A 21,950-nucleotide genomic window follows, 5' to 3' on the forward strand; every position below is an offset into this window, starting at 1 on the left:
GGGCAGGGAGAGGAGAGAAAGGTAATGAAAACTTGGAACTGAAGCGTGAAATTTATGAAAGTTATGGGGAGCAAAAAAGGGAGCCCCTACTTAAGCTCTGGGCAAGTCAGCTGGCCCCTTTCTAGACCCCCTGAACCCCTCAGCTTTCAGATTGCTAACATCTGGGGTTCATAAAAAAAACTTCTATGCAGTTTAAAATGGGCTTTTCCTTTGGACTCAAGTCAACAGGTGTGCATTTCCTCCCTCTGTAGTAATTGGTTTGTGCAAGTAAAAAAGAGACAGGGAGAAGGACAAGCCAATAAATCCCAAAAAATGGCTTTAGACTCTCTCAAAAACTACTTTTCCAAGTCACGTGATTAACATCCCCAATACATTAAAACCACATCTCCCCTTCTCTGTTCTCTGGCAACATCCCCAGTTTCTAATCAAAGTATGATTCTGTACTCGATCCAATGAGAGAGGAGCACAAAGTGACAGCCACAAGCTTTAGATTCAATTAATTCATCTACAAGCAACAGCTTTCTATCGCCTATTTCATTATACAACAACCACCACCCCAAATATCGGATGCTTATTGTTTTTTCCTTCCTAGCAGGGGATTATCTGCAAACATTAACAGGTATCTCCTGTCCTTTCACTTTCCATCTCAGAATCCCTATTTCCTTTCCTTTTGGAATATTCTAGATATCCTCTGCATTAAAGGAAAGTCCTGTTTGACGGAGAGACCGATTTCACTGACGAACTTTAAATTCAAACAGGCGGAATTTGTTAGATCAAGTAAAACAACTAGATGGGCGGGAATGATTATTATTAGTTTTAAGATAAAACACGGCAAATAATGGCAACAAAACAACCATGTGTTTCAGCTAAAATAGTCATGCAATTTGCTTCTCAGGCCTACACACCAACTATTTTGACTTGTGAGTCCATACACGAATATAACTTCCGTTCCTTCCTGTGGTTTAACTGGGCAAAGTAAAGTGGGGCACGCAAAGGCCAAAAATAAGTTGGGGTGTGGGGCAGATAGATCAGCAAGATGCCATTATGAAAACGGCAATCAAGAGCAAAAGAAAAACCACATATTAAAATAAAGCGCAAGGGGTGTTTACTACGGTGTGGAAATACAGTTCTCTAAACATTTTATATTTCATCAAATGTACAAAGGGAACCAGGAGATTCCCCTGACCCTATAATCAAATGAAAGCTTCTCTTCTGCTCATAGCTTAGAAGTTTGTCAGTTGTGGTAGGAAGTTTCGATTTCAAGTGCATATATACATAATTTTGTAATTTCCAAATGGAATCGCTATTCCGCCCCTGAGGCACTCTCTACCAGCAATTAGGGCATTTAGAATATCTCTGTTAAAACACACATCCCAAAATGCCCTAATGAAGGGCAAGTCTGACATCCTAGATTTCACATTTTAGCCACCAAGGTGTCCTGCGAAAGGTCACCCAGAGGTAAACCCTTCAACCCACTTTTCTTGAACTTTACGGAACATCACACGTATTTTGAGCAACTCTAACTTAAGGATGAGTTATTTCTGGCATTGGGTGAAGAGGCAAAGACATAAATATACATATAGGAAACATGTAAAATCTATTTAGGAGGGTTTCAACTTGAAATGGGCTTTTTAAGCATTTTAAAAGCTGTTTTTCTCATCGAACAAATCCTTCATATGCTTCAACACTACACAACCCCTGTCGCATTATATGTCTAGATATCTACCGTTAGCTTTGCTCCCAGAAATAGCTTTCTGTGTTTTTAGGGCTTTTGTGGAAGTGAAACTAGTGGTGAAGAAAGCATTCTGTAGCTAAAGAGCTTCCAATGGCACAAGTGCGAGAAGAAAAGGAGGTAGGTTTGCCTCTTGCTGAAATCAAGGACAATAGGATGACTCTCGCTGAAAGCAAGGACAATAGGATGACTCTTGCTGAAAGCAAGGACAAAAAAGAGCCTCGTACCAGTCCATGTGAGTGACAGGCCACCTCGTCCCAGTCTCACTGACTCCATCAAAGACAAGCTGAGGCAAACCAGGCCTCAAAGCAGATTTTACTTTCTTTTTTGGGAAGTCTACATTCAACTTGAAGAATAAAGAGTCAAGCTAGTTAGCACTTCCATGTGGCTCCTGTCCTCACCGCTACCCTGGAATCCACACACACTTCAGTCTTGCCCTGGGAGTTGATGCCATCCCCCATGTCAAACAATTCTAGAGGGAGGCAGCTGCATTACTGCTTGATGAGACCTAGGAAAGGCAGGCCAGAGAGCGGGTGATGGTGGACCCCGAACCCTCTCATTCCCAATGAGGGTTTTGCTCAGCTGAGGGCCAACATATAACACGGGAAGCTTGTCAAAGAAGCACTACTTACTGGCTCATTTATTCACTCATTTCTCACTTTTATTGAGGGAGCAGTGGCTTCCAACCCTGGAGAAGGGGCTAGGAGTAGTTTCACTCCTCCTCAAATGCTGATACCACACCATGCCCACTGCCAAGGCGCCCACCTTCCAATAAGCCACCACGACCTGTTCTTCCTAAGCCCCTTCCCCTCCTCCTCTGGTCACCATTCTGCCGTGAGAATTCAAGGATTTGCTTTGTTTCCATATATTCAACATGAGTAAAATCATGATGTTTGTCTTTCTCCTTCTGACTTATTTGAGCATAAACCCCTCAAGATCCATCCATATTGTTGCAAATGGCAAGATGTCATCTTTTTTTTAATGCAGCCAATATGTATTTCATTGTGTGTGTGTGTGTGTATGAAAAATACCTCTTCTTTATCCTCAAAAAAGTAAAAATAGATCTATCATATGATCCAGCAACTCTACTTCTAGGTATCTATTAAAGAATATGAAAACATAAATTTGAAACATAAATTTTAAAATACGTATGCACCAGTGGGTTCACTGCAATGTTATTCGCAATAGTCGCCAAGACATGGGAACAACCTAAGTGACCCCTGAAAGAAGGATTTTTTAAAAGAGTCAATGAAGAGGCTTGTCAGTAACAAAGACGAGATTATCTTGACCAGGAGGAGGGAAAGCATAATTCACTGCCCGAAGCTTGTGTAATTTGCTAGCATCAATTACACAAGCACCACCACCATGGGGTCAGCAGCCAGCAGACCACTCAGGGGACCCCAGAAAGGACATTGCCTGTTTCATGGGCTCCATTCCAAAGAGAATGAAACATGCACCTGGGATTCTGATACCACAGCCTGATCGCCTTTTGTCTGTCTGTTAATTTCTAGAATGACTCGCTCGATCCTCATTTTTTAATCCATTATTGCATCCATGCATTTAACATCTACAGTGGCCCAATCGGCAAACTATCAGCGATTAGAGAAATGAATCAATCGTGAGACCTAAGACGGAGACATCCACACAGAGAGGCTTAAGGAGACTAGCATCCAGTTTCCCCCCAAAAAGAGCTTGCGTTATTCTCACAACTGTTTTTCTGGTTCCCCACCACCACCAACAAAAGACAGGAGAGAACCCAGTCACGGCTCCCTTACCTCTAAAGCAAACTGTCAGTGGGATGAAAACCAGAGGTGTTTTATTTTAACATTACAGAGGGGATAACGATTTTCCCAAGAGGATTATAACCACAGCTCTAATTAAATTAAAATGCTCCAGACAGTGATATTAATGCATTCAAGTGTTGTAGGAGCATCAGCTGCCAGTGGAGGTCAATGATGTGACTGAAAATACCATGATGGAGCACCATTATTGTTTAGATGCTGAAAAAATAAAGCATGCTGACCTTAAACTTGCAGATACAACCTATCAGACCAACCGGCTGAATAAAAGGGAAGCAGTGCCATTTCTAAGGGCAATTGTATTATAGTAGGGAGGGAGCAGAACACAAAGCTCTGAAAAGAGAAAAATAAGGTTAAAAATAGTTTTAGGAAAGGAAAGATGTGTAGATTTTACTAAGCATTATAGAAAGTACACTCTCGCTCTCGCTCGTGTGCGCGCGCTCTCTCTCTCTGATTTAAATAGAATATGCAGCAACAAGCACAACTACAGAAACCAAAATTAGTTGTGCAGAGGGAGTGAAGAGGGTCCCCATCTAAGCCTGATCATCTCTACCCTGTGTGCTCAGGAAGCTGTCGCTATCATGTAAAATAAACGCAAACATTTTGGCATTAACAAAAGTCTTTCCTATTCAAAGTTACCCAATACAGAGATCCTATCCATCCCAGGGATTCCCCTGGTGTATTTACACAATTTGTTTTTATTTTATTTTTCTTTAAAGATTTATTTTTATTTATTTATACAAGAACTGGGGTACAGGTCAGAAGCGTGGGAGGGTGAGAGAATTCACCAGAGCCAGAGCGGGGAACAGAACAGGTAGATGGACCGAAGACACTGCTGAAGGGAGCAGTGGGCGAGGCAGGAGAGGTCTGCGCGCGCCATGTGGGGTTCTCCCTGTCCAGCGGGGAATCGAACTGGTGCTGCAGAGGCTGCGGACCGCTGCGCCACCAGCGAGACCCACATTTGTTTTTACACCATTAACTCTTTGAAAAGAATGAAAGGTTGAGAGACTTAGAGTTTGTTGCTGATTAAATATTAACCCTCTGGAAATAAAGATAAAGCATTTGTGGAATTGAGAAAAACAGAAATCTTGGTTGCACTTGCAAAGAAGGTGGTTTACAGGTCATTTTGATGACTGCTCTTTGCAGAGCTCAGAGGTCATTTTAGGATCTTTTTCTAGAAGCAGCAGCAACCCCGTTATGCCAGGATGTCCCCAATGGTGGTTTCGAAGCCTAGGTAAACCCTGAGGAGCAGGAAGAGTAGGAACAGAGGGGTGACCCTGACCATTTCCTGGGGAACTATGGAAATATACCACAGGTGCCCTCATCTGCTCAAGAGGTTGCCCCTCACTGTGTTCCCAGCCCACACTGGAAACCAGTGACCCAGATAAGATGGAAAACAGGAGAAATACAAGAGGCCACACTGGTCATATCCACTATTGTTGGGGGAGGCTCTTCACTCTGCAGGCTTCCAGGAAAGTTGAGGCTTCAACTACAGACATCTATAGATTGAACACCGGAAGTCTCTTCTCTGGGGAGGTGGGTATTGAGATTTACTACACTGAGGTCTGAGTACACACTTATTTAAGTACCCTCTGCCGGCTGCAAAATAATTCAGGTGATGGCTTTGGCCTCCATTCACAAGTGAAAGCTACCCATCAGCTCGGAGTTGAACAAAAACTGAAATTTGAGCTGTGCAGTTGTCTCATTTTTTGGCATCCTGAATGCAAACACACACAAGAACCTAAATGAATACTCTCTTGAATGTCAATTTCTTTTCATTTGAACAAAATACACTGACTATTTTGTTCTCAGAAATCCAGTTGGATTAAAGAACTTCAGGAAGGTGCAAAGGTCAGTCTTCTGTTCTAAATACACATTGTACACACAGCCACAGAGCACGTATTTACCATCTCCCCAGAAGGAGACAGCTTGCCTCAGGGTCTGGGTTGAGAACCGTATAGCTTAGGATGTGGGGTACACCGTAGAATGTGGGGCAACCTGAGCTTCTGGAGTGAGAACAGTATACCTTAGGGCCTGGAGTATAGTTAAGATCTGGGCTACACCTTAGTATCTATGCTATTTAGTTAATGAATCTTGAGCTGAATGCCAGATCCATCAATGCCCAGCAGTAAGGCTGTGATGCTTTCTTTCCATCCCAAAGAGGTTCCAGAAAATATCTAAACCAGAGGTCTGAGTAGGCTTTCCTCTTCTCCTGAAGGAAGCATCCTCTGGGTACTGAGGCTTTACATTTTTACAACCAATTGGTCTTTGGCTTTTAGCATGCCATCACTTCGGGGAAAACAATGGGGGTACCCTGTGAAGTCAGGATGGGTGACAACTACAGCCCTGGCTTCCAAACTTCCTCTCTCAGCTTCCCAGACACCCATACTGCCCTAGGGGGGTGCACCCCATAAGTCGCACTCTTGCTGATGTGGGGATCTTCCTACACCAGCTTCACCAGTGTAGGAAGAGCTTTGGCCACATAAGAAAGTTAGGCAAAAGTTTCCTCCTGCATATTTAGAACTGTAATAGACAGTCCTTTTCCTCACCTTCCTGCTCTAGTCTACCCTCAAATCAGAAGGCAACCCAAACAAACACAAACAAAGTAGTCAAAACACAAACACACACAAAGTAGTCAAAGCATCGAAGTCTTCCTTGTTCACCAAAACTGTTCTCTGCAAAGTGTGGTAAATGAAGAGAAGCATAAGCCAGAGGCCCCACAAGTGAGCTCTGTAGTATAAGCGTGTGGCTGCTTTTCTCTCTAAGTGTCAGGAAATGTCTCAGCATTCATCCAGTGTCTGCAAGGCATGCCCAATTCTGCAGCCTCAAGTTCTAGAATTCCCAGGATGGCCCCAACAGTGAAAGCTGGCAGGACAAGAGCACACAGCACTCCCAGACAACACTGGGGTCAACTCTCGCCCTGATAAAACTAGCTCAGCGTCCCCATGCTGCCATGCTCTGCGGTTCCACACAGGACCCGGGAGACTGGGACTTCTGCGGGAACAGCCAGCTCCGAGCACCTGGAGGTGCATGGCAAGAAAAAAAAGGAAGAAAATTGTGTCATCTTCCCCAGCAGCACATATTGAGTACAGTACAGACACTCCTCGGAACACAGGTTGCAATTTTCCTTGGGAAACATAGTCCCCGCAAAGGAAGCTAGCTAGCATGAAGGGAGCACTTGGCATGTATGTCTTTCAGTGAAGGCTTTTTTCCTTGCGGGACTCACACAGACCCTGCAAGGAAGACCTCATTCTCTTCATTCCCCAAGGAAACCTGCCCTCAAGATAGCATGAGGGGAAGAGATCTGTTCTAGGGGCCAGCTCAGGAGATGGTATAACCAGTATCAGGAGAGAAACAGGAAATGTCACTCGAGTCACATGATCCAGTCAACAATGGCTCCTCAACTTATGGGCCACCCTGAGAGCCAAGCCCAAGCTTGTGACATCCGTGGTGCTCTGGACTGTCTCATTGCTCTGCACTTTCGCTAGGCACAGAATTCCAGCAGATCTGCCTAGGATCCCTCAACAGAGACACCTGAGCCAGGGGGACTCCTCCTTTAAGCCAGAGGAGTGGGACTGAGGAACTGTATGCATTTTGCCCCAGGGGATGAGATATGCTTCAGGAGAAAGGTTCTCCTAGCTGGAGCTCAGCACAGGCAGCCAACAGCCCTCATCCCAGATGCATACTAACTGTGAGGCACAACAGTGGGGCCCGGGCATTTATGGAGGCTTGTTCCTAAGGAGTTCACCTTATACAGAAAGCTCATCTCAGGCCATTTTCCCAGACAATCTATGTTACTTTTAAAACTAACATTTTCTTTAACACTACCACCAGCAGCAGCAGCAACAGACATTGTCCTTATCCAACTCCCTTCCATTTACCCAAGAGCAGCAAATCCAAATACATAGAGGAGAAAAGCAGAAGCAGGGAGGAGGCAGCCCTGTCAGCATTTACTGGGGGTCTGCAGTGGGTGGGCCTCTGCATGGAGGAGGAGCTGAGTTCACCTCCAGAAAGCAGTGTGGCGTGGCCATGGGCCAGTAAGACTTCTACAGATCCGAGGAGGGATGGATGTTGGTGCTGAGATTTTATGTGATAGGGTTGGGGGGTGGGGGGATGGGGAAGGAAGATAAGAAATTCCCTCAGATATCTCAACTATGGCAGGACTAATATAAGGAGGAGCCAGGCTTCCCTGTGGTCCCTCAGAGGGTAGGGCTGACGTACGACCCCATATACTAGAAGAAAGGCCTTTCTAACAGTGGGAGCCTCCAACTACATGTGGAACCCTAGAACCAATTGAAGCTGAGGCTAGAAGGGACTCAGGTTGAACCTTCAGGGGCTACTTCAACTCTAAGAGTTCTACTTCTAACTAAGACAGTCTATCTCCTGGCAAGTTAAAGCTTATTAATTACAGTGTGGGAGGGACAGATCCAAACAACACGGACGTCATGATCCCCCCTCCATAGTGAGTCGCTGGAGCCCCCTCTCAGAATCCTAGGATTCTACTGACTATAATTAGAAAAAGCACGCATTTCTAGAACTAGGAGCAACCCCTTGAAGAACAAGTTCCAAAGCCAAACACGCAAATAGGTTTCTTTCTTGTTCTAATTTTAAAACATTTTAATTAAGATCCTTCTCAACCCTGAGCAGGGATGAAATTTCTTCCCCCTGAATTTCTTAAATATTTCTGACATGACTAGTAAGCAGAATCGCAAGCTGTGACTCCTTTTCAAGCCGGTCGTGGTTTCCAGGGAAGTCTATGCAGGAAGGATGCGTTGCTTGTTTGGCTGCCCCAGGGCTGAGGGTGGCAAGGTCACAGGTTTTCCACCAGAATGGGAAAATGAAATGCAGGAGCCCTGCTTGTGACCATGCCCCTGATCCCTGCTGAGACGCAGACCATTGCTTTTGCTCTAAGCAGAGATTAGCTGAGCTCTCAAACAGACATCACCGCTCCTCCCTGAAGCCCCAGAAAAGCACAAATCCTAGGAATGGTGGGTCTGCAGCAGGTCAAAGCAAGGTGATGTGCCTTTATGCAGAGCCAGTAGACGGGCCTCTTACTTCTAGGAAGACTTGTCTCCATGTTGAATGTACCCAAAAATGCTCCTAAATTTTGAATCAGCCCTCTGAAGAGGGCCTCAAACCCCAACAAACAAGTACTTCAATTACCAGCAGCTTAAATCCTGGGCACAACAAAGTGAGCAAGTTGGGCTCTTTATTAGCTGCTTTCTCCTCCATTAATGCTATTCCCTTTAATGGTCTGGCTATTACAATTAGCCAATCTGCGGTGTCCCTGCCTGGGGCTAATGAGTAATGAACTGAGAGAGTTGCTATTTAGTTGTATCAAGGGCGCCATTAGCAAGCCGCATCTCAATTTCTTTCCCCAAAGGAGAGATACCTTCCAGGCATTTCTACCTGCCAGGTGACTACTGGGGTATGGCACTCACTGTGCCCTGGGGTGGGAGCTCCCCAGGAACTCGGGGAACCTTAAAACCCATGCAGAGGAAAGGTGAGAGGGTCAGGCTTCTGCAGAGCCAGGAGGCAGAAGCAAGCCAACTCAAGGGCTTCTCTTTAACAATTCATCCTTCCCAGCCTGCCCACCTGCCTTCTGCCTCATAAACCCTTCACCCCCTCCCCAGAAGTGTTCTGCTTTCCTCATCTTCATTTATTTCTTGAATGGCTGTAACCTGAAAGTCTTGTAAAAGAACGAGCGCCCATCCACCACCCCCAGTGGGTTGCAGGGGGTGGTGGAGGAAGGCAACTCAGATCTCCTTTAAAAGGAAAAAAGATGTTTTTGCCCTGTGATTTACCTTTACAAAATGTCTATGGGGAAAATGGAATACAGGCCCAGTCAGAAAAATTAGGTTTTAAAGACCTGACATCAGAGCGAGATTTACATTCTAATTCAAATGGGGGTGGTTCAGCAGAGTGCTGAATAGAGCTATTTACTGCTACTGGATTATTGGCCCAATCTCTCAAATGGTCCCCAATGAAGCCATTTGTATCAAGTCCTACAAAGCCCTAACTGGATCCAGCCCATTTCTAAAGAACCAGGAGACACCCCCAACCCCACAGGCCTTAATCAGTAAGAAAGAAGGCTGGGTTACCACCCGTACAAATTCCCTTGCTCTACAGATATCAGGTAATTCCTGGGTTGCCTCAGGCTGAGAAATAAATAGAAAATAGAAAAAGCCCCGTAAACTCTACCTAGAGTAACGAGCACAAATTAGATCTGGGAAAGATTTATATCATTGGCAAATTTTTATTACTAAAATAGTTTTCAACAAAATCATAGAAGAACACTCTATGTAAAAAGCAACGCTGGAAATAAGTCAACATCCTCAGTGCTGCTGTTGGAGAAACTGACATAACAATACCCAGCAACCTTTACCATGTTATTTTAAGAAAAAATGAGATGAAGCTTATATTTTGAGCATCTTGCCACAAGGCTTTTTATCAATCCAAAAGCATGATATGATGAGGCATTGAGAGGTCCCAACTAACACATTACTGTTTATGGGATGAAGGAAATCTTTATGTGGTAAAAGGGGAAGGGAACATAACTGAACTGAAGATTGAAGACTGAGGATGACCTCACTATATGACTGAGAAATTAGAGCAGCATTTATTTCTGCCCATCTTCTAGAATGTTAAAAAAATAACGTATTAACATCCTTAAACAAGGAATTCATTTCACACACCTGTGTTTCCTCTTTTAGAGAAACTTTTCCAGAAGTATTAATTATCTTGGCAAGTAATTTCTACCCATATCTTACAAACATCATAGAAATTCCTTAATCTTCGACACACAGTCCCTTCTAGGAACTCATCACCCTGTGATGATGGCTAGAAAGAGTTGAGAGTTTTGTTTTTGACATTGATAACTAAAAACTAGTTATCAAGGTGAACTAGTATTATTTTAAACAAGGTGAACAGTATTCTTTTAAAAATGCCATTGGAATTAGTACCATTCTAGGTACTAAAACTTAATAGGAATGAGAACGAAATATAGAAGTGTTTGTGCCTGATGGCAAAAGTGATAAATCAAACGTTAAAGAGCTTGACATAATAAGGCCATGTGTGGTACCCTCCTGTAGCCTTGTTGTGAAGACTAATTAATAGCTTTCAAGAAGATCCTGGGCCTTCATTAAAATTATGAGTGCTCAATAGTACACAAAAAATGTGTTAACTTCCACATACTTCAGAGACTCAGGATCAGCTAACAATATAGGAAACAATTTTTGAATGTGGTATTCCAAATTTGGGTCATGCATCAGAAAATCACCAGGAAAAGTTAAAAAAAAAATAAATCCCAGTATCCAAGTAAATTAGCCAGGCACCGATACCCTCAAAGTTCCTCATGTCACTCAGATATGCAGAGGTAAGACTGACTCACTGTCTTAAATCAAGACATGAGGAAATAAAGAAGACACACGATAAATGAATGTCTTTCACAACAGGTTTTTTAGAAAACTTATTAACCACTTTGCTAACTGTCCTACCCTCTTGAGTAAATTGAGAGGTCCCAACTAACACATTACTGTTTATGGGATGAAGGAAATCTTTATGTGGTTAAAGGGGAAAGGAACATAACTGAACTGAAGATTGAAGACTCACTATATGACTGAGAAAATAGAAATTCTGCCTTTAACCACAAAATCGAGTTTATCAGTATAATATAGGGACTCCCTGAAAGATGATTACCTGACCCACAAACAAACAGCTGCCCCCAAAAGGTGTGTCAGTAGGTCTCTCCTTCCGCCAACCACCTCTGGAGATTCCCCCCATTTCCGTCCCCAGGAATACAGCTCCATGTTACTTTCTGGAGCTGACTGTGGTGCCTGTGGTCTCAGCACTGGCTTAAGTGTGACACGGAGCAAGAAGGTTAATGAAGGAGGGAATGAAAATCCATTCCACTGAGGGCTGCACTCCTTGCCCATCAGTCCCCACGTGATCCGGTCCCAGACTTCCTTCTTCCGTTCAAGAATGAATCCACACCAAGTAGGTTAGAGATTGAGGAGCCTCTTACCCCTTGATGAGGTGCATCATCCCCGTGATGACTACTTCTTAAAGTGGCACGTGAGACAAATTTTTCCCCAAGGTACCTGGCGACTGGTGGTTAGGTCTTTCTTTTGGAAAACAGTGGATTATCCACCGATTATAATCTGGAAAAATGCCTTGAACTCCAAGCAGCTGACTGTTTAATAAAACCTTACAACCTAAGAGAGTGGCAACTTTTACCAAGATAGCATAGAGCCCCTCAATTACATGCCACTGTATCCTCCCAACACCCTCGAGTCATGTCCCCAAAACTAGCACAAAACCTACTTGACAGATGTAGAAATTGAGGTTGAAGGGTTAACAAGATCCTTGAATGAATCACCTAACTGCTCTGGGTGGAGTTAGCTGTCCTAAACCCAACAGAGCTGTCTTTCCTCGCTGTGTGGCTTCGGCCTACAATGTTTCTTCATCATGATAATAAAGTCTGTACAAAGTGGCCCTGACAGGGATGGAAAGTTTACTTAAGAACCTAACTGATTTATTTATTCATTCCTTGATTGAAAAAAAAAAAACAAAAAACTCTCCGGGCCTCCCTGGTGGCGCAGTGGTTGAGCGCTGGGTTGAGAGGCTGCCCGCAGCCGTCGCAGCACCGGTTCGATCCACGGCCGCCGGTGAGGGTCCCACATGGCACGCAGACCTCTCCTGCCACCCACTGCTCCCCTCAGCAGTGTACTTCATCGGTCTGCCTGTACTGTTCCCCACTCTGGCTCTGGTGAATTCTCTCACCCTCCCGTGCTTCTGACTGTACCCAGTGCTTGTATAAATAAATAAATAAATAGATAAATAAATAAATCTTAAAAAACAAACAAACAAAAAAACAAAACTCTCAAAGAGTCACTATAAACTTAACTTTTTCCTATCAAACAAAATTCAAGTTTGCAAAGCCTCTTAATGTTATTGATGTGTTCGCTCTTCTTTCTCTAAGCAAGATACAGTTCTAACACAGTGACAGAACTGTGACCTGAACATGACTTTATCATCTAAAATTCACCCAAGTTTAGGTGGTGCAACTACTAGATCTAATGCTCTTTGCATCTTGAGAAAGCCACTTGCAAACCAAGCTGTGAAGAGCATGCTATGGTGTCACCAAGGCCACCAGTGGTTTCCATGATGGTCACGGAGGGGCTGCCAATGCCTGAAATCTATGAATATGAAGATCTGGAAGTTGAAATAAGGGTGCTAAAAACCACTTGGTGCTTGGAGAGTTGAGACAGGAGCTAGAAAGGGGCTATTTCCTTGAGTGCTATGGGATTCCCCTTTCACTGTATTGCTTTCAAAGCCTTGCCACAAGCAAATCCTATCTACCCTATCTACGCTGACAATCACCAAGATTTCTGCCTGAAGAAAAGGTGAATGGATTGAAATGACACCAGCACAGGGCACTAATGTAGTTCTTTGTTCTCATGAGGGTCAGTGGTTTGTAGGGGAGTGGAATTGCATTTAAAACACAATGATTGTGTTAATCATTCTGATTAACACAAGCAAACCTACTTCTCAATTAGCATACTCGTATGAAAACCTGTGTTGTGTTCTAACCTTCCAGTGTCATAAACCCACCCGTATAAAACAGCAGAGTAGTGTATCAGGGAAAATGTGCTGTTAACTTTTGAACTCTAGCAACTATCTCAAAAAAAATCTGGGCATCCCCTGGTGGTGCAGGCGGTTGAGCACTGCACTGTGAAGTTGTCCGCAGCCTCTGCAGCGCTGGACTGATCCTGGCCAGCTGACGAGGGTCCCACATGGCACGGCAGACCTCTCCTGCTGTGCCCGCTGCTCCCCTCAGCAGTGTATTTCATCAGTCTGCCTGTTCTGTTCCCCACTCTGTCTCTGGTGAATCCTCTCACCCTCCCGTGCATCTGGCCTGTACCCTGGTTCTTGTATAAATAAATAAATCTTTAAAAAAAAATCCAGTATCACTCCCAACAGATGCCAAAGGGCACTATCAAAACCAGCACCAGCCAAAAGAAACACAAAACAAGCCACCTGTGTCATTATTTTCTAGAAGTCAAATTCAGAAAAAAAAAAACAGGTAAAATTACTCTAAACTATGTTACATTTAACCCAATATACCCCAAAGACTTTCAACTTATAACCAATATACAAAATTACCATTATAACTTTTTTCCACACTAAGTCTCTTTAGTGTCTAGTTTGTTGCACATTTCAAATAGACACTAAATTGTCATTGAAAGAGTTGATCTGCATTTCGATTTTGTAAAACACAGTTGAAAGGGTAAATTCACAAATCCATGCAGTTCCAAGCATACTTAAAAAGATTTTTAACACTGAAATCAAGCATTTTAACATTTAAATTAATGTAAGTCAAGTAGAGTTCTTTTTCTCCCAGGGACTAGCCGGTGCTCTTAGCACCTGGCCTCCATATTGCAGGCTGTCACTTAGATACTGGGCCCTGAGCACCCCACTGGGATACGCTGGCACCACAGGTGGGACACGCTCCACAGCCTGTCAGAAACTTCAGAAACTCTGGATAGACAAAGACTGCAGTGGCCCATGTTCCTCTTCCTTCATCTCTCCAGTTGAAATGTCTCTCATTGAGTCCTCCAAACTGGAAGCCATGACAGAGGACAAAAGGGGATGGGGCTACTTGTGGCCCTCTGCGCAGATGGTGAGTCTCTAGGCACTCACAGAAAGAATAAAGAGGCATTTAGGCTCCATCAAGTGTTCTACTTTCTTCTTCTCCATATCTCTCTCTCTCACAGCCTTGCTCCCGCCCCTTCTTCTCTCCTTTGTCTCCCTGCCCCCACCCCACCCAACAACTACCTACCCAACAAATTTCCCTGGGAGCTGAAAAACAAGTTTGTTCAGGGCGCAACTTTGCAAAGTTTGAGCTCTCCTCCCCAACACAAATGATCCCCATGCACTGAAATCTTTCCTCATTTGGGTCATTGTTGAAGTTGGCCAGTCTTTCTTAGGAGGAAAAAAATAGGCCCAACTTCAATTCCTAAAGCTCTGGGTGCTCTGCTTAATACTAATTCTTTCTACACCATAAAATAGAGGCTTCAGTTTCTCCAAAGAGACTTTCAGGGAAGATAGAATTAAAGTGGAAGGAAAGCTCTACACAAAGTGAAAGATGGGATTCTACGTCCCAGAGAGCAAGTCAGCACCTGACCTGTCCTCACCTGCCCTGGCTGAGTTCAGGAAGCAGCAAGTGTAGGTGGTAAAAAGTTAACCGGTTCCCCACATTGCCCGGATGTTCCACTACAGCACCTTTCTTAAAGGGAAGGACTAAGACACATCCCCTTCTCCATACAGACCCAAGCTCTCACTAGGGCTCACCTTACAGTTTGAATTCGCTCACCAATTCTAGCTGCTTTCTTCTACTTTCGAGATTGAAAAGCAACAGAAGCAGAAGCCTGAACACACTCAAGGTTTCCTCCACACTGGTTCTTCTCCCTGAAACTACAACTACAACTACTTTTCGTCAGCTATAAAATTGAGACCATTGTATTGGCTGATGGATGGGGTTGGAGTAAATCAAAGGAGTTAAAATCTGTGGAAAAGGCCACGCAAATCATGACGTATTAGTCTTGTGCAATGATTTCCATTTCTTTCAGATCTGGGTTCAAAGATTAGTGCTGCTTCCCTGAACCATTCCTTTTACCAAGAGCTAAAAAAAGAAATGAGTGTACACTGTCTCACTGTGTGATAACAAGTTTATCACGCATACATTATATCATCGGGGAGAAAAGAATAGGTAGTATTTCCCTCAGTTCAGACTAGACAAGTCCATGTAATTCTCAGAGGCTGGCCTTGAGTGTGCCACACCTGGCTTACTAAACAAATGCTGCTAAGATCAAACTCATCACATAACCCTGAGAATCCTAAGACCTAAATAAAAATCCCACTCGCTTCAAACCATGGGGTCAATAAAAGGTGTTTAGAAACTTAAAAGTTGATCGTAGGTTTTCACCTCTATCACCCCAGTCAGTGCTCTAAGCAGTTCCCTCCCCATCCCTGGACTGGCTAAAGTGCCCCCTTCAGAGCTTCCTGCCCTGCCTCCCTTACTGGGTGGGGCAGAGTCTCCCCAGGCCACGCCCTCTGCTGCCCTTGCCCTGGAGTTTGGATCTAGGTCTCATGCTTCACACATCCTTGCTTCTGGGTTGACAGTTCGCTGGAGTTTGGACTTTAATTTCCTTGTATCCACAACCACAGTTGGGGGCCTCTCTCACCTCACCTTCACCTACTTCCCAGAACCCCCCTCCCAAATATCACTGGAGCCCCAGACCCTCCCACTCACCCAGAAGGAAGGTTGTCAGGAGAAGAAAAATTCCCATGGGGGTCCCTGCCTGCCTTGTTCACCCCCATATGCTGTGGACACAGTGCCTGTTGGCTCGTAGTAGGCACCTGTTAAGCATTTACTGAATGAATGAATGGGCCTCATCAGACAAATCAGACTTAAAAATCTACAGCATTTCTTAATGACAACATAAATTCATCTCTTCTCCTTGTCCTCCCTGAGGGCAATCTAGTGATTTATTGACAAACTTTAAGTCTAAATAACTATATAAAAATCTTGCTCCTAGCTGTCAGCACTGCCGAAGCTCCTCTTACTTCTCTTCAGAAGATGTGTTCACTGTCCTATGAGCCAGTTATTTCACTGGTTTTTAGGCCTTATTCTAGGCTGTCCCAAACTCCTAAAACTCCTTACTTCCAAATTCCAATCTGCTCAATATAGATATTTTGCCATGGGCTTGTACTTATTTGAGAGATGCCATCACTCTTCAAGAATACATTAGAAATGCCTCTCAGGACTTCAGAATCAGTTAGAGATAATGGTTTCTTGCTCTTTCTTGCATCTGACCAAAAACACTAAGTATCTACAGTAGATAATCAACGAGCAATTGGCAAATGCATGAATGATCTGAATACTTTTCTAAAAGATTTCTCTTTGATTCAACAAATACTTGCCTGGCTCTGCAAAGACCGAGAAGATGGAGATAAGAAAAAAAAAAAATCCAATTGGCTGGTGGTAGATGGTAAATGGACATTTGGTGGCAGGCGTGGTGAGAAATGTAATCTTGGAATGTATACAATGTTGTAAACTAGTGTTACCTCAATAAAAAAATAAGAAAAAAATATCCATGTTAAGAACTTAAAGTCTAGAGGGAAAAAAACTTAGGGGAAAGAAAAATACCATGTACTGTCAACTCGTATGGAACAGCACATATATTATTTCATTTAAATTTCCCAGCAATCACATTTAAGTGTGACATTTTAATCCCCATTTTAAAGACTGAAAAATTGGAATTCGGCCATGTTATATAACTTGCAAAATGCTAATAAGCAGCAAGGCAGTCTTTGAACCCAAAGCCACGACAGCCAAATCCAGGTCCTCTTTCCATGACTCCAACAGTGTTTTTACTTTTGAAGGAGGCAACACTTATGTGGACATCTGAAGTGCTGATAAGAAGTTAAGTGCCCAGTTACACACTTTTTTCACTTTAGTACTCAAGAAATCACTTTTTGGTGACTCACCAGTTCTGATCACTAAGGAGTACACCCCATACCAGCTCCCTCAGCCCACATTCCCAGGAGCTTCAAGAAGCTACGGGCTTACTCAATTGGAGGTTCACAGCCATTACTTTGTGCTGATGTTGGGGTGATGGTACTTTCAGTAGAAGTTGCCACAAGCATGCTGGTGGGCATCAAATGCCTGTAATCAGCAGATAAACTGATGCACATGGAACTGGAAGGAACGAGAAGACTTGAAAGCAGGACCTACTGAAAGGAGCCACCTTCTGGAACCCTGCCACAAATTACCAAGACACCATGCAATTCTGACCAAGGCACAGGTGAAGAATAGTCTTTCAAGATTAATTTCAATGACATTTAAAGGAGACAAAAAGTCTGGTGTTATTATCACAAAAGATAGACTGTAGGACCCATACTTTCCTTTCCTTTAGATTCTTTCCTTCAGTTCTAAGAATACTTGGGGGGGAGTTAAAGAGCGATGGCTTGGAAGCACCCCAGCTGGTCTTGAATTGGCTGCGGATTTTACTGCATGACTCTGTACAAGTTGCTTAAACTCCCCCACTCTCAGTTTGTTCATCCACATAATGGGGCAATCACAATGGCTCTACCTTAAAATGTTGAGACAGACTAAAGATGCTATACACACTAGAACTCAGCATAAGAAGTTTAATAACTACCAATGACAAGTCCACGTGCCAGCACGGTGATGAATCTTAGGATGCACAGAGCACACACAGGTGGTTACTGTCATCCCTGAGCTGTCTGTGGCTCCACCAGTGGGAGGCAAAAGATATCACATAATTACACACAAGGTTGGGTGATAAAAGACACAATGGACATGTAAAACTATTGTCTAGTAGAATTTAAGTCACTTTCAAGTGCCTTCACAAATCATTTTTTTAAAGCAGAGGGAATGAAAATCAAAAGACTCAATTCTTATAGAGATGTTACAAAAGAGGTGGCCACTGCCTGGTCTACATGTCTTGGCATAATCAGATAATCCATCTATCTGGGGTGGGTGGATGGTTAGTTACCCCAGGAGAGACTTCAAGGTAGCTTCTGTAACACTATTACCCACACTCTGCCCACAGGGAAAGCATACATTTACTTCTTCTGATTAACATGTTAGTGATCCATCAAGGGGCGAGCAGAGGGTTCCCTGCCGTCCACGGCAACCACCAGGACAGCAGCCATCTGTCAGCCAGCTTCACCTACGTTACAGATCAGCACTTTGATATCATTCAGCTTTTTTTTTTTCGGGGGTGCCTGTGTTGCTCTAATAATAAACACAGTTTATTTCTTGCACGCAGGTAACTGGCTCTTGCTAAAGACATCTTTTCTCCAGTTGATTCCATAAACACAAAGGGGCAGCAAGGCCAAGTATGAAGCGTTGGGGTAGAGTGGGTTTAACTGTTGAGTCTACACCTTCTCACTGAGCATTGATGCTCCTTTACCTGTAACTCACACCTTTCTGTAACTTCTGGAATTAAACAGAAGGAATGAGTGAAAACATAACGTCAGAGAGGCTGGCAAAGGGACAAGAGTAAGGGAGAACAAAAAGTAAATAAAGCATACTGACTTCATTTAAGACATGATATTTCTGTTGTGTGAATGAAGAAGCCACGTCTCATCCAACTCAAGAACTTGCTTCCCAATGTCAAGGAAGAAGTGCGAGAATCTGAATCAAGTTAAGTCAGATTCTAAAGCCCATGCTCCTCCTATATTTTCTCCCCAAAGCAAGGTAAGAGGATCTTTGGCAAAATGAAAGCAATACTCATAGCAGGAATTTAGAAAAATTAAATAAGGAACCAGGAAAAAGACTATAATAAAGTAAAAATCAAAATCAACAAGCAACTATGAACTAGAGACATAATATGGGGGTGAGGGGGAGGAGGGAGTAGGATCAAAACATGGGGGGTGGGAATTGTATGGGGACTATAACCAAGATGAAAATGCATACATTGTGCAAAAAATGAAAAATGATGTAAAAAATATATAAAATCAAAAAAATGAAAGCAATACCATGGACTCATGGAAGGTAAAAGAAAATAAATTAGAATTTTTTTCTGGAAAGTTCTAGAGTTTCACAAGAGAACTACAAACCTGGAGTTGGGTGATTGAAACAGAAGACTGAAATATGCTGACATGCTGGGTGATGTGTTTGTGTCCAGGGTCGGGGTATCCTAACATCAGAGGTGGTCTTAGGCCCTCCAGAGACAGAAAAAGGGGTGCCTATACGTCAGGTGCAGCCAGATGGAAAACCATGATAGCCCAACCCCCACAGTGGCAGTGAAGATGGCAGAAAAAGAGGGGGTAGGAAATGACAGGTGGAAATGCCCTAAATGTGTTGAAAGATTTACATGTTCTTAAAGGAAAATGTTCTCCTTATGAGTAGAGTCCGTTTTCTCTTTGACTTCCTGTTTCTTTTTTCATAGCAAGTTTCAGCAGAAAGGGGCCCTGGAAATCAAGACCAGCATCCTCATTTTGCAGATGAAAAATCGGACTCCAACAGAAGTATCTCAACTCACACTTCTCGTTTCAGAAATCAGGTACTTACCAGTTCTTCTTTTCGTTTTTCACCCTCTACTGTAGCAACCCCAAAAATCAAGAAACCAGGACTTTTACTTTGCAGTAAAAGTAAAACTACCGCTGCTTCTCCCTAACTGCTTCAATTTGCTGGCCCCTGGCTTTGAACCTTCTTCTACCATATGGTGGCTAAGATATGCCCCGTCCACGCACTATCGCTCAGGTCATTTCTCAGGCAAGGACTGCGGATGGCAGTCCAGTTACCTGCACCAGTTACCTGCTTTGATGACCAGTCATCCAAAGGGGAAGCAGGATGCAAGATTTCCATGCTAATGCCAGGAAAGCCCTAGAGAAACTGAGGCAAATTGATGCCCCTATTGCTTTCAGGAGTATGTAGGTCTCAACTGAGCTCATGGACCCAAGCACATAAAATGTCTTTATCAGAAAGTTTATGCTGGTAGGACACTAGCTAAGCGGTAGTTAACATTTCAAGTTTTTAAGAGAAGCAGCAGGATGAAGATTAATGACTGTAAAGGGTTCGTAGCCCTTGGGGAGGAAGGTATTCTCAAAGTAGGAAGTGCTAAGTCCATAAAAGAGACAATATGAGAATGCAGTGGGGCTTTTTCATACCTAACAACTATGACTAAACCTCTAAACACTTCCTGTTCTGTCCCATGTTTTTCTGAAATTCGCTTTTCCTTATCAGCCAAGAAGGGAGGGAAAAAAATTGTTCTCTCTCTTTTCGGAGTATAACAGTGGGGAATTTCAAAGCCTCCAAAGAGTTCTGAAGTTTAGCAAGTTCTTGCTTTCATATAGAAGTATTATGGAGAAATAAACAGACATCGTGTTTCTCCACAGAATCCTAAAATTCTTGTCACAGAGAATTTGGGCAAAGTAGAAAACCATCTGATTAAATAAGATAAATGCTTGCACTTGGCACCTCTGCATTCAGCCATTTAGCTGTGTGTTCAATCATAAAGTTGTTGCTAAACAATAGCAAGGTGTTGAAAATATAACACTGAATTGAATAGAGTATAGAGTTTTGGTTATGGATCACAATATCGCACACATCAAAAAGTGTCTTTTGTCCGCAAGGGCCTCCCTGGTGGCACAAGGGGTTAAGCACAGCACTAAGAAGCTATCTGCAGCCTCTGCAGCACGAGTTTGATCCCCAACTAGCCAGGGAGCTACCTGCATGGTGCAGCAGACCTCTCCTGACTCGCCTGCTGCTCCCCTCAGCAGTGTATTTCATCAGTCTGCCTGTTCTGCTCCCCGCTCTGTCTCTGGTGAATCCTCTTACTTCCCTGCATCTCTGTCCTGTACCCCAGTTTTTGGATGCATAAATCTTTTTTTTTTAAAAAGTGCCTTTTTGGATTTGTTCCAGACTCAATGTGGTAAAAGAAGAGAGTCACCTTGACATAAAAACTTTACACCTAAATCATTTCTCCCAGGCAACCTTGCCCTTTTTCTGGGTCCCCAAATACATGGGGAGAGGGGGGCACTCTTCTAGAATGGAGTAGAAAGAAGGGGCTAGCAGGAACGGAGTAGCAGGAAGAAACCTCCACTGGGAAGCACGTCAATGAGGCCCACCCCCCGCCATCACAAGAACATCTTAAAGATGCCTTGTGTACACACTTGGGGAAAGACTTGCCCCACCTTCATGGACTGCTGGAAGCTAGACTTGAGCAGTATGAAGTCATTTTCTCCGGAGGGTCAATGGCAGCCGTGGGGGCCAGGGGGACCATGGGCAAGGCTTTCTCTCTTTCCACTTCCCCTCCACGGGGTTGGCTGCTGTACCCTCCAAAGAGAAAGGGGAAAACCAGATGAAGCTCACAGATCCACCCACAGTCTACAGTGGAGAGAGCTGCCAACACCATTATCTGCACCTGCAGGACTGAGGTGACAAGGCCACAGGCGAGGAGAACTGAAACAAGTGTCCACCCAGCAACGCGGCCAGTTTGGGTAACCACGCCCCCTCACCAGACCACAGTCATGGAACTCAGCTGGCCCCCCAGGCTGCGATGAAGCTTCAGTCCTTAGCTGGAACTATGAATCCTGCCTCACGCAGGCCTCTGTGAAGAACCCTGGGGCCCTGGCGACTGGCACCATTGTGCACACTACAATTGGCTTCTTTGAGCTTGGCAAACCCAGACCAGGAGTCCTATTGGACTTCCTCTGTTTATACAAGACTTGTTGAGCAGGTTCTGCTGCTTTTCTGCCACTTTTCTTTCCAGACTCTTCTAAAATGCTAAGATACCAGGAAGTGAGTGGGGAATAAAGTTTTCTCAACATAATCCTCAAGACCAACAAAAACCACAGGCTCACAGAAGGCTGGCTGCTGTTCT

General features: G+C 43.8%; 1 protein-coding gene across 2 annotated transcripts in view; it reads right to left on the bottom strand.

Annotated features, from left to right (window-relative positions):
- The window catches only part of ETV6 (ETS variant transcription factor 6), a gene marked incomplete at both ends in the record, with an annotated part of 225,586 nt that overhangs the window by 131,678 nt on the left and 71,958 nt on the right, over nt 1-21,950 (bottom strand). The window lies entirely within an intron of this gene.

This window comes from Talpa europaea (genome assembly GCF_964194135.1).
Source record: "Talpa europaea genome assembly, chromosome: 15".
Classification (NCBI taxonomy): Eukaryota; Metazoa; Chordata; class Mammalia; order Eulipotyphla; family Talpidae; genus Talpa; species Talpa europaea.